General features: G+C 40.0%; 1 protein-coding gene across 3 annotated transcripts in view; it reads left to right on the top strand.

Moving 5' to 3' along the window:
• The window catches only part of LOC143216500 (uncharacterized), an 84,502-nt gene that overhangs the window by 35,649 nt on the left and 36,694 nt on the right, over positions 1-12,159 (top strand). The gene's annotated exons all lie outside the window — the stretch shown is intronic.

Genomic DNA, 12,159 nt, shown 5'->3' with positions numbered 1-12,159 from the left:
TAACCAGGGAATTAAGATGACTGAAATTAACTTTTCCGGATTATCCTGTTTAACCGCGCGTAACCTGTCAGTCCCTTCTTGCAAATAGTTCTTTATAGCTTGGAAAGTGTTTCAATATTAACTATCAGAATATACAGAGCGGACAGGTTATTTGTATGTACAGGTTTTGCACTCTCCACATATTCGCCCTTCTGCAAACCAATTTCATCCACATTAGGAATATTTAAAATTAATTACTTATTTACTTCGCTTAAATTATCTATTTATAAGAATCAATACTCGGTACGCTGCAATAATAACATATGTACTTTCATTTTTGAAATTAATAAATCAGGAAATGGCTACAATGAATACACATATCTACACGCGGTTTTCATACATTACAAAGTTAACGAATTGGTAATTACTTTTAAATAAGTATTTCACGTAGATCTTTACAATGAATAAAATTTAGAATTTCTTAATAATTAATTTACATTTGATTTGATTTTTTTTATGAAGACTACTTAAAAATACTTTATTTGTGAAAGGTTGAATTTGATTTGCAAAAGGGTGAATTTGGAGTGAAAACGCCTTGTAATAATATGAAAGAATGATTGAATTATGTGAAAAATGCCACAAATAAGTTGGTCACAAATGAGTCCTATCGAAAAAATAATGAGAAATAAAGAAGTTTTGTAATTGGATTAGTAGTGGTTCACACTGATATGGTGTGCTGGGCAACCGACGCAGCTCGAGCTTCCTGTCCACGTTTTTCGTAGATCCTCCAGTTTCCGTTTTCTTAGATCAAAGCTTTACTGTAATCGGCTCACTGTGCGGCGCCCGAACGAGTTCGCTGTTCGATTTCAACAAGAAAAACTGAAACAGAACTCGTCGGTATCGTAGCATCTGTAAATCACATTGCGCAGAAACAAAATCATCGTATTCACCGCGCACGAAGATAAAGGGAAACAAAAGAAAATGGGGTTGTTATTAGCGCAAGGTGGTTATTAAAGATTGCACTTTATTTGGTCGCAATTGCAAATCTCGCGAGTTATAGAAGGGAAAGGTATAAATCAGGTCGCATAGCAATCATCTCGAGTTTATCTCTCTTTTTTTTTCTATTACCACGGCCATTAGCTTACCCTACGCTACCACGTAGATGAGTAATTCTGAAACTGACCGGAACGCTGGCTCTCGATCGTTGATAACGGTATAACATTTGAGACTGCCCCGTCGACGAACGAACAAAATGAACGGTCGATATGAGAAATGATATAAAATTTTAGTCGAGGAAGTATCAAGTTTAGAAAGACAGTAAACTTTTACTGGCATTTTATACGTTATCCTTGTAGGACGTTCTTCGTATCAAATTACGCTCACGGAACCCCGGTGACTGACACACGTCGATTTTCATGAAACTTTACACAAGTGTCCGTTAGACATACCTAACAATTTAGCCACATTTCGTTCGTGCCCGGTTTTTATTTTAAGGGTGAACTTATACGTACTTTTATTCGAACCGGCTCTCTACGCTCATAAATCGCAGACGACGAAAGATATAAAAAAACAGTTGAAGTGAAAGTTGTATCTCATCTTTCATTCATAAATGTGCGCGAAATTTTTTTTTGAGGAAATCATCTTTTTCACGACTTTTTCAGAAACTTTTCATACCTTTTTTATACCTTGCGTCATCTGCGATTTATGAGCGTAGAGTGCAGGTTCGAATGAAAGGGTTGATATCCCTCTCTTAAAGTAAAAAACGGGCACGAGCAAAATGTGGCTAAATTCCTAAGTATAACTATAACGAATACTTGTGTACAGTATAGAGGAGCATAAGTGAAAAATATCATTTTTCCTGGTTAAGGTTGTTAGCAATAGATTCTTGTTAAAATTTCAAAAGAACCAATTGGTTAAATTATTCACTTGTTAGCCAGAATATTTTCCAAGAAATAGAGCCCTTCGTGTTCTTCGATACTTTCCGTTGTAACACAGTCTTGCATCCCAATCTGTGGACATCAGTAAAAAATGGATCCGTTAGAATCATCTCGCAGCGCCGTTGTGTCATTATATCGCAAGTCGAACGCTTTCGTCCGATCATGTGTCTTCATTTTGCAAACGCGTCCTCGTTACTCGAGTGTCTCGGTACGAATCCAGTCATAGAGAAACCCGAGCGGATTTCTGCCGGGTTTAGAGGTTGTCCGGTAACATGATCGTCGATCGAAGATGCTCGCTACATTGCTTCTTCATCGAGTTACCGTATTCCTGGTGTCCAAAAGCGGGTTTACCCCTCGATACGTCTTCCGCATTGCTCCTTTGACAATAACGGAAAATTATTCTGTAAACAGTGCTGGTACATGCGTCAATCATATTTTCCTGTCGTCCATGAAAGAGAAGGAACTTTTGTGGGAACGGTGAAATGCCTTGCGCCATTCAATTGTATTCTAAACAGTAAAAAAATATAATTATTAGATTGGGGGGGGGGGTGAAAGATAAATAAATAGTTGATTTAACCCCTTGCCGTATTTTAACGAGTCAGACCCCCTCGTGAAGATTTTAACAAAGTCTAACAAATACATTTACCGATACATACTGCCATTTTATGAGTTCAAAATGGGACAAATGCAAATCTATTAAAATAAGCAATTCCCCCATGACTCGTGGAATCGAATTCGAAGACTAATAATTTAACCGAATCTTTTTTATGGAAGCAATAAATAAGCCATAATATCGTCTGTAAAATTTTAAACGTGAGAATGTTAATCGATCCTATTCTAACAAAAAAGAATAGCACGCAAATAAAGCAACACGTATTCGAAGTTTTATTACATATTGAATAATAAAATACGAGGTATTATATCTAGTACATTTTTCTTATTTTACAAATTCTTATATCCATACGCCATACATATAATCCATACCCACGTGTTCATGTCGACGGTTATAGAGTTAGAAAATGTCGGTGAGTAATTCGTTTTTCCAAGCAAATCAATCATGAAATTCTTGACGGTCGTCCACTTGCAGCACAGCAATTGAATTTAATCGGCAACCCGATTGTGATTTAAGATTGAAAGTTTCCAGTTCATTGACTTTTCTTCCCGGAACACGAACACGTGCGTATTCGAGGGCCTTTCAATCGAATTCTCTGCCAAGAGGATATCACGTGAAAGTCGTCGCAGTCGAGGCACGAAGGGCTACGGCGACGTGCGTATCGAACGTATTAGAATGCATTTCTTTTGTTTCTCTAGCTTGCGGTTGTTCACAATGTCCAACTGCATTCCGAAGGGCGTGCCACTTCCTGCACGTGTGTCCTCCAGGCAGCCTTGTCCTCCCCTGTGCTATTTTGTGTCCATAAACGTATTCATAGAACGAACCAATGAATCATGCATACACTTTACCCGCTATCACTTCGAACTCTTAATTGTATCGACGCTTCAGTGCACCGTACTCAATTGAATAGTAATTCAATTTCCCTCTTTTTTCCTGCTTTGATTCTATGTATTTACCAGACTGCGGATTTTATGCATTTACAGTGGATAACAAAAGTAAGTTAATACTCATATTTTTTCAATAATGAAATCACGATAACAGTGATATTTATTCCCTTATAAAAATGAACAAGTCGATTACATATTTAATGGTAACGTTGAAAACAAAATTTATCGCGATAATCACAGTGATCTGAAGATTTATCAAGATATTCATCTTTCTATACTAAATATACAAAATTTGGTGTGTGTGTGCCAAAAGTAAGTTAAAGTATCGTTTAATAACACTGTCCAACACCAAATTTGTCTCACAATTACATTGCGATGGTGGTACTTATAGAGTTTTATGCGCTGATTCCGAATCTGCCCTTTCTATTTTCTTATGCAATCATCTGATACATAATTTAAAGTACTAATCTAAGGTACTATGAAGGTTTAGGACATTTAAGAATATCAATTAATTAATTTCAACATATTAGATGATTCTAATAATATCTGACTTCAATATTATAATTATTACATATACTGACACAGATCTACAAAACGTATTCTTTGAATTTTCAATATAGGCCCACATGAAAAAGTTGTAAAATGTAACTTTTCGTATTTTTTCTACAACTGGAAAAAGTTAGTTCTGCAGATAATCGCATTTTAAAATGGGACACTTTGTATGTATGAATTTTCTAAAAACAAAATAACGCCATGCCAATACTGCGACTGGCAATTGAATTAAAGACAAAGTTAGGTAGTAGCAGGAATTCCAAAGCTTTTCGTGGTATTAGTCTCGCAATTAGATAATGCACCGGCCTATCCTTTCACGAGTGAACTTTTGAAAGTTGAAAGTGAAAGAGATTCTTCTCTTAATGCTACATGTGGGTGATTCAGACAATCGACCAATCAGTTAATGAATCTTCCAAGAACATGACCGGAAGTATTTATTACGACGTTTGCTAGTTTCCGACGATAAAGACACGGAAGTCTTTATAATTTTGCGGAATTGTGCAGAATTAGTTGTGCAGAATTAATTTAAATAATAATAAAGGTAATTGCATAGAAGAAAACACTGTGTTATTTTGAACTATGATCAAACATATACATATACAGTAGAAAGCACTTGATTCATAATAGGCTGATCATTTTGATCTCATAAATTTAAGTTTTACCTAAGTTTTACTATATTCATATACAATAATATTTCTGTACAACGAGTTCTGGGACTCGACCGATTTTCTCTATTACGTGTAAGGCGGAGCAAAAATCAGATCTCCCAATTATTCCGACTATTGTCCGATGAAGCGTTGAAACTTTGAACACACCGGCTCTACGAGCCGTATGATTGATAAATTGAATGATAAACTGACAAGCATGATTGGCCTTCTCATCAGCACACGGTATCTTCGTCTCGATCGGTGGGCGAATAATGAAAAAAAAAAAAAAGAAAGAAGCACACACGGCAAGGCTGCTTGGAGGACACGCGGACAGGAAACGGTGGGGCCCTTTGGAATGCAATTCGACGACGCGAACGAAATTCATTCTAAACCGACTCATACACAAGCGTGTCTGGGCCCTTCGTGTCCACTTTGTCTGCCTGATCTAACGTGCTGCGATGACCGGTAGTAAGGTAGATGGAAAGAAATAAAGAGGGAGAGAGAAAGCGTGTATCTGTGTTTAAGAGAGAGAGTGTGTGTGTGTGTGTGAGAGAGAGAGAGGGAGGGAGCTAGAGAGAAAATGAAAAAGGAGAAGAGGAAGCGTGGAGCAGAGGGAAGAGAAAGAAGAAAACCCCTCGGAGACGTGATGTGCCTCTCGATGCGAATTCTAAGCTTCCAGGCTGATGGCCTCCGGGCCCCGAGGGCTTCTGAAACCTATGAGAGCTGCCATCCTTTCCTCGATAAGCTACGATACCTAGCCTCGCGCCGCGCGCCGCTGCGAGCAGCCAAAGTGGAATGAACTGCTTCCCTCCGGATGAATACTCGTGCTCGTCTTGGCTTTAATGCACTTTAATTGATAGTGACCGCTTGGTTCGATTAAAATTAAAGCGATTTTAAAATATACGTTCACGGCGGCGGCGGAATCGTCGGTCGTGGTGTTCTCTCTTTTTTTTCCTTTGTGTGTATGTGTGCGTTTTCACTCGAGGAAGATACTGAACGCTGGGATTGACTATTAGTACCGGCGTAAAGATTAGATAGGATGTGGCTCGTACATTTTTGCGTTGCGGAAATCCCGCTCTTTGCTATATACACGTGCTAGAATTGCGTCGACCTCGTAAACTTTTCATGCGCTGAATTAGGTTATCGCGATTATTTAAGCACAATTTTTACTCTAGATACTTACACTGTCCAGACAACACATACGCCCCCGATCAGAGGTATGTGGACACTTGTTCAATTCTCCTCCTGGAAGAGAAAGAATCTTCTGGTTTCCAAGGTCTTTATTATTTGTTGGATGATGCGTAGAAAACAATGCAAACTTTGGTTGCGCATTGCTGTACTTGTTTAGAATGCTTTACGAATGGTTTTCACGCAGTTGCAATTTAACCGGTGAGACAGACCGCTCTCTCTAAATCTTTTATTTCGATGATTTTATACACTCTGCATGCAAACAAAAGGAGGATGCTCGAGGCGCGTTCACTTCCGTCAGATCTTTAATTTGTCAAATGAGTAGGTGTATACGAGTGGTAGAGTTTTTGTTTTGCGAAGCATTTGAGAGCCTCGGGGAGATCAAATCCGTTCAGACGCGTGACAATGTGGAGAAAAGAGGCAACATAGCGATTCCATTATGGCAAACGTGGCACTAAAAGACCATCCGCGCATGTGTCTTTCCTAGTTTTTCTCAAGAAATAGTTCCTCCCGTTCGCGTCCATCCAAATGGATGATGCAGCGCGTTCCGCTTGGCGTTGCACAAAAGATTCCACCTGGTCTACCGTGATTCGACGGATTCTGCGTTTCTGCGAGTGGAATCCCTCCCATTGTGAGAACGGCCCAACGGGGTTGCATGGTGCACACTAATCAAACAGACCAATTAACGTATATTGCGTACATCATCGTAGCAATACCAACAGCGAACAATGTACAATTAGATTCGAAGATGAAAATCAAAGTAGGCGATATCGGCGTGCTACACAGCTACTGTGTCGTAAACAATGAAATAATATGTGTTAGAGTGTCATAGAAGAGAGCGTGTGGTGTTTTCTGACGTTGGTAGTGACGAAATTCTCCATCCGGAAACAAAAAATTAAAAAGATTTCTGTTCCACACTTCTAGTTCCCGAGATACCTAAAAAATGTGTTTTTAACCCCAACGGTGAAGATTAAAAAAGTACTTATATATGTTAAGAATAAATATGATTTATCAATATGCTGTTCTATCAACGAGATCTGTACTCTTGACGAAGACTTCTCTTTTCACAGTGATGTATCAACTAATTACGAGTAAATGACGGAAACATTAATGTTATGGTCGAAATTATATTGTTCCAGTCTCGCCCGATAGCAATCTGTTAGTCGATGATCGCGACTTTGCAAACAGTATATCTGCACCAGGAAGAGGAACGTCGCGGCTACGAGTTATAGAGCGAGATGAATGAAGATCCTGCGAGCGTTACCAACCGTCCACAAGACCGCGTTACTATCACGCCACGTGGGCGTCTTCCTTTTCCAATCTCCTCTCTCCTATCTTTAGTAACTTCCATTTGGTTTCGTGTGTTTCCACGAAGCCGTACTCCTCGACCGCGAGGTTTTTCACCCGGCGAAATGCCGGTTAAATTTATTCAGCGGGAAACGACGTTTATGATATTTATTCGACAGAGGAGCGTCGGGATTGGACATGCGGGCGAGTTGGGAATAGAATCTAAAGAGCCGTCAGGTCGCTGCGTTATTCAAATTTCATGATAACGGACGGATGGAGGATTTCGCGACAACTTCGTCGCTGATTCCCCTTGTTTATTGACATTTTAAGGCTCCATCTCTGTAACAAGGCACGTGTACGCCAGTGACGCGTGTGTGCTTCTCCATCTCGCTGCCAGACGAACTGCCGGATATCACGGATTCGTGGATGGGATAGGGGATCCACGAAACCGATCATTTAATTGGATAGCTTCACGGGACATTAAAAAGTATCGCGATATCGTGAGGACAGTAGAGTTCTAGAGGTTCGAAACTTCGATCTGCACTATGATCAAATACATCATAATTCGTAGGAGAAAGGCACAAATTTTGAATCCGATAAAGTAAAGAGCAGCCGAAAATTCATATTTACCGTATGCCTACTAGTTCTCCGATTCTCCAACATGAACAACACCAAAATAAAATTTCGTCTCGGTTTAAAGAAAACTAATAACATACTTAATAACATATTTATTAGACTCTGTTCAGAATTTTCATCACGAGTCTGACACGATATTGTAGGGCAAGTCGTTAATACAGTTAAAGGTTCATAATCTATACGAAATACCAGAGTTTCACTAAAAATCAGAGGTGTGTAGGTACATCGTCTTTCGACTTTAGAAAATGCGTCCCTGAAGATGTTCCGATCTGAAGAAGTCGATCCGGATACCGTTCGACTAATTGGAAAGTGATGCGAACATCATCCCTCAACTTAAATCCTTGATAGAAACTTCCGCAAAATGGGTCGAACGCGAACAGATCAAAGCGATTAGAACAATTTCTTCAGATTGTCGGATAGAGAGTTTAATTAATCGTGGTGCTGCGGACTCTGACGGATCGGGCGAAGAATTTCATAATAACTTTCGTGTCCATCAAAGTCAGGAAAGTTGGAGATCGCTGGGGATTCTATGGCCCGCTCCCCGAAAGCAATTATAGTTAGGTCAGTTGGAGTTGGTGATCGGCGGAGGATGATCAAGTTGGCTGCGATACCTCGTGAAATTGGTGTCCCTGAAAAAACTCTTCTCTCGTTCTTCGCCATTGTCTTTGGCTAATAGCAAGAATACGCGCGATGGAAGGGGAGTAAGAATGTAAACACTTTGCCTAGCCATCATTCGGCGGCGGACGGACAGCTAGAAGAGCAGATAGAGAGCACGGAGCGCGCGCTTCGAGGCACTCCGAGGCTGTTCAAGGCGGGGATCGTGATCACCGGTCGAAGGAATTTCTCTAGCGGCGCATTTGAATTCTATTCGCTGCACGTGCCGCGTGCTGCCTCACGGCTCATGGCTCACGGCCGCGAACCGCGCTCGCTGCCAGCAGCCACCGGGGAAAACTGGATTTGCGCTGTCTTATCTGACAGCAGGTAAATTAGAGGAGGCGCATCATGCGGCGTTGGCAGGATCGATAAAAAGGAAAATGCCGGCGCGTGCCGGTTGACCCCGTAGGTTATCTCGTTCCGTTGGTCAACAAGTGCAACAGGTATTTGACGAAAGATCGGCCGACTACGAGGAAACATAGTCGTGATTTATGCATGCAACGCCTCCGGTTTCCTGCGTGAACTCGCTTAGAAGCTGAAGCTGCTCCCGCGCAGGACGGACGGCTCTTTTGTCGCTGCGCAACGGGCTACAATCGCAACAAGCTGGGCAAAATTAGTCTCTTCTTTAATTGTACATTATTAATTACAAATAGCACCGGCTTAGGGATTTTTCGGCTCGTAGAATCTAGTTCTGGTATTACTTATTTGCTAGAATGAGAAACTGTGATGATGTGTACAGTAGTATTATTCACATTTGATATACGTCCAAATAATTCATTCAACAATCATATCCACGATATTGACCGAATGTCCATAAGATATTAAACGCTTAAAATCACATTCGAATTCAACTAGCAAATTTTTCATATCTTAGATAGAAACATCCCTTTATAAGGGTAGTTTCATGAAGACAATTTGCTGGAATGAGAAACTGACTTCATAAAACTACCTATACAGGGGATGTTTCGATTAAAGAAATTAATAATTTGCCAGTTAAATTTTTTCTCTTATCAGCTACAAGACTATTGTAACGAAAATACAATGTAGTCCTATTTGAAATCCCGAGAAAAGTGAGAAAATGTTTTCTCTGAGATATTTAAGATGTGGTGAAGTTAGGTGAAATACTCTGTATATTCGCGAGTATGTTGCGGATGCTTCCACTATGGACTTTTCCACGTGCATCTGGACAATTCTTCATTCTATCGATTGAAGTTTTGCTTCTTCTCTTCACGCAAGTCTCATTTCCGTTTCAGGCTATCGTAAAATCTCTTTACCGAGACTAGCTACTCCTCAAGATTAAGGAAACTGGCTCTTGGCAGATATTGAATATCCCGTAACTACATCCCGTGCTCTGTGTTTTAATAAATAGCTACGGATAGTGATGCATAGTGTCTCGGTATAAATAATCACCGTAAGTTGAACTAATATATTCGCAGCTACAGATCACTGTACATCGTGTGTTCGAGTATGTATCGTGTTTCGCATTCACAACAGCCGAGTAAGCTGACCTCTCGAATAAGTTCGCGATAATTTCAGTATTGATCTGAATTTTACTGACAATAATTTTATAATGTTATCGAAAAGGGCTCCACAATTATATTGATGAACTACTCCGCTAACGTTGCTTCATTCGCAAGCATTGCAAAAAAATGTTTCGAAACTAGCGGAAAAATGTTGTTTGAACTTGAGAAAATTGTTTGTGTCGAAAATGGTATATTGGATATTGACTTACTCGAATATCACGATTAAATTGTAGATACCGTAATACTGGTTGCAGCGAGACGGAATGCGTTTTGCATTCGATCGGTGATCGAGTGTGTCGGTAACCCTTTTTCTAGCTGCCGGGAGCGGATAAGAGGCGGTGAAGCAGTACAGACAGGTGTATGGTTTCCAATACTTCGTTGCTCCTAATTGCATGCTAATATGCTCCACTTTAAATGGAAATGATTTTTATATCGAAACTACCAAAGGTTCTAATGTTGAACAACACGAGCGTTTATCCTTGGCATACTTCCACGTGAAAGACTGTTTGCTTCGTAATGGAGATTTTCAAGAGAGAGAGTCGACAAAACTCGATCTTTGACAAATTTATCATGTTTTTTAAACAACTTCAATGCGAATAATGTGTCAATCTAATATAAAGTTCTAATGTACTAGGTAATGTGCTAAGTCACAATTCTGTCTATACTTTGTACTATGTATTAGCAATGAAAGCATGGGCACTTCGAAGCGTTCGCATGACGTTCTGCAAACGCCACGTCACCAGTGTGTAAAATCAAAAAAGATAAAGAAGTTTTCGTTTAACTTCCAAAGAATTCCAGTTCCAGCTAGGCCGCGACAGCAAAGTCGTATTCCAGTCGCCGAAGCCAAACGGCCGTGTTACATTCTCCGCTTAAGCGAAGTAATAACGTCTAACAACGGCGACTCGATACTGATACCTGGAGGAAGCCGGTCGTTCTTATTCTCGCTAGATTACATCGTTTCCGTCTTAAGTACTCGGTACCAATTGCACCTCCGCTCTACCTCTTACTGTAACCCGAGGTAGAAAATTACAATTTTCGAATCTCCCGGCATCACTCGTCGATCCTCATATACATACATTCATAGTCATGGGAGCCTGGCCGGGTTGATCACTCGACGCGTTCACCGGCTTGCAACCATTTCTGCATTAACATTTTTTCGTTAGCAGATATTGTATTTCTAAAATTAATCCCAATTCTGTTTCTATGGTAAACGGAAAATGCTAAATAAATTGAATCTCGAATATACGAAGAATGTTTATATAGATGGGAAAATGAAATTATTTTCTTTAATTTATTATTATTTTCTAAAGACATTTTCGGGAATTGCCGTACCGTCTCGCACACCTCTATTAAAATAGCACTTAGTAAACTAGTAGTAGCACTAACAACAGTAAGGCATCAAGGTGATTTAATTGTTAAGTTTAATATCTGATTTCCAGCATCTTTCGGTAAAATCCTTGATCGCGCATACTTTAGAGAAGCTGTAGCACTGCAACTGTTCATGATCCGTGAATAAATAACTTCCTGAGCCGATGAAAGTCTATGCTTTTCTTCGTTGATCGAGCCCGTTTATGGTCCCCGACTTTCGATCTTCTCGTTTCGTCCTCCGCGGAATTACACACAGAGGGAAATATCTCTCTTTCTCGGCTCTCCTCTTCTTTCTCGGACGCAGCAATACAGAATACAGCGTCCGTGCCTCTTGTAGATACAGTTCGTGATTTATCGCGTCGTCGGAACGCATCAAGGTTTCCACCTGTATTACGGCACCACTATGTGTTGCTGTCGAGATAGAAGCGATACGACGAGAGACCGATACGCCGCCGCGCCGTCGACAGTAGGTCATCATTGAGACGTCCTAATTAAAGTTTCGCTTCGATTAAAGCCTCAGTTTCTCGTACGTTCAATCGTCTCATCGAAATTTTTCTACCGTTCACCACTTATCGCGTTTATCAATATTCCACAATGTAGGTGTACCTATCCATCAGTGTTTTAAGGGGGTATTCTCATTTTTCAGGTCGTTCCTTCAACGATTTTTAGGAACTTTCTTCAGACTTTTACTGCGGAATTTTTTCCCAATGATATTAAAATACGTAAAAATGAATATTTTGCCCCTGAATAAATTTGTACAATTCAACGAGAATGTATTCCCGTTGACGAGGCAAACAAAATTGTCAATCATACTCATATTTTTATAATCTCAGGATTTGAAAAAAACATTCTTCATAAAAGGTAAAAATAAGATTGTTCTACTTCTAT

This window comes from Lasioglossum baleicum, chromosome 15, assembly GCF_051020765.1.
Source record: "Lasioglossum baleicum chromosome 15, iyLasBale1, whole genome shotgun sequence".
NCBI classification, from domain to species: domain Eukaryota; kingdom Metazoa; phylum Arthropoda; class Insecta; order Hymenoptera; family Halictidae; genus Lasioglossum; species Lasioglossum baleicum.
The sequence above is the reverse complement of the archived record's forward strand: the minus strand, read 5'-3'. Positions and strand labels throughout refer to the sequence as shown.